The sequence below is a fragment of the Mustela nivalis genome (genome assembly GCF_964662115.1).
Source record: "Mustela nivalis genome assembly, contig: HAP1_SCAFFOLD_143, whole genome shotgun sequence".
NCBI classification, from domain to species: Eukaryota; Metazoa; Chordata; class Mammalia; order Carnivora; family Mustelidae; genus Mustela; species Mustela nivalis.
The window spans coordinates 1,282,796-1,284,613 of NW_028136478.1; positions in this window are offsets into that span (position 1 = coordinate 1,282,796).

The window sequence follows — 1,818 nt, forward strand, 5'->3', positions numbered from 1 at the left end:
CCTCCCTCCCACCTTCCTAGCCTGGCAAACTCCCCCATGGTCTTCAAGACTTAGGCCACATCAATTCTGCGAAGACGCTTCCCCTCACAGACTTTCCCTGCGCACAGAGCTGTCTTCCAGCTCCTCCAGTGGGCATGGGCGCCTTGGTGGGGTCACGCTTTTCGGCAACTTCATTAACGTATAACTTATGGAAATGGAAATTGACCTGAAAATGTTCTGATCCGTACCTTCTTCCTAGGCAAGTCCCTCACCCCTACTAAATTAAGATGATCCCTGAGTTATGGCATCACTGGAAGAGACCAGAGCGCATGCCTGATTCCTGCCATGCTGATGGGCACCAAGCGGGACCAACCTTTTCTTACAACCAGAAGATCAGGAACTAAGAGCATCTTCAAGGAAGAGCCCTGAGCTCTCTCGTACCCAGTCAAGAAACGAAGCCAGATTAGATGCTCTGTGTTTGTGGAATGAGGTGCATGGGGGCACAAACCTCATCCATGTATGATTTCACCAGTACTTGACCGACTAACGCCTCTGCATCCCGTGTCTTGTCAATTGTAGCGTAAGTCTGGAGGCAGTGCCGTATGATGTCCACATTGGAAGTCTGAAGCCCTTCTAGCAGCAGGCCTCCCAGGGACTGCTGCAGCATGGCCGTAATGTGGGCTATACGCTGCAAGAACAGAGAGACCAGGAAAGAAGGTCCAGGTACCACAGTTTCTAAAAGCTCAAATATATGTGTATAATTTATATACATATGTGTTATATATATAAAGCGAGCCTCTAATTCTACCAGAATATATGTAAGATTAAAATCCCAACATTTCCTAGAGAATAACAATGAATCTCTTCTCCCCATGATTGCTTTCTTTCTTTTTTTTTAAAAGGTTTTTATTTATTTATTTGTTGAGAGAGAGCACAAGCACACAAGGAGACACAGGCAGAAAGAGAAGCAGGCTTCCTGCCAAGCAAGGAGCCCAAGGTGGGACTCAATCCCAGGACCCTCGGATCATGACCTAAGCCAGAGGCAGTGGCTTAACTGACTGAGCCACTGAGGCGTCCCCTCCCTATGATTTCTTTGAAAGTAAGTCGGCTTCATCAAAGTGAAGTTCAGACAATTACGGAATGACAAAAAGTTATTTGCCTCTTAAGCTACGGAGTAAATCTGACAAACGTGCATTTAAACCCAGTCAAGGGCTTTGGATAAATGAACTCTGACTACATCATATGATGTGTCAAGTTACATGAAATTCAGAATTAATTTTACTTGCATAGTTTGGAGACTACGCTTGTGTCTTTACACAAAATCTATCTAGTGTGACATAATGGAAGCAGGGTCCCAAGCAGGAGACACTGAAAAAAAAAGAATTCAAAGCTAGCTTCAAAATCCTGTAGAGTAGCAATTATCAGGGGCAATGCTAGGTCAAACCAAAATCATCCAGGAAATTCGCAAACAGCAAATTGAAAATCGAAACCAACACTTGCTGGTCTTACTTTGTCCAGAAGAGGCATGCCTTTGCTCTGAACAGCATGAAAGTGTAACTGGTTAAATTCTGTGGCAATTCTCTCCAAAATCTGTCTAGTCCAGAGAGGGCTAGTAGAGACAATTAGAGAAATGTAATTCCCAAAGTTAAAAACCTGCCACCCCCACCGCCCCACATGCCTTACAGCGCTCAGGCACCTGCACCTGAACGCCATCAATTTTCATGACAAACTGTCTGTGCAGCAGGCCCCAGTGCAAGGGGTGAGGAGCGGGGAGGTCGTAGAAGCCACCGACGCAGCCTGGCCCGGGCCACAGGGCCCAGGCAAGGGGATGGAGCTATT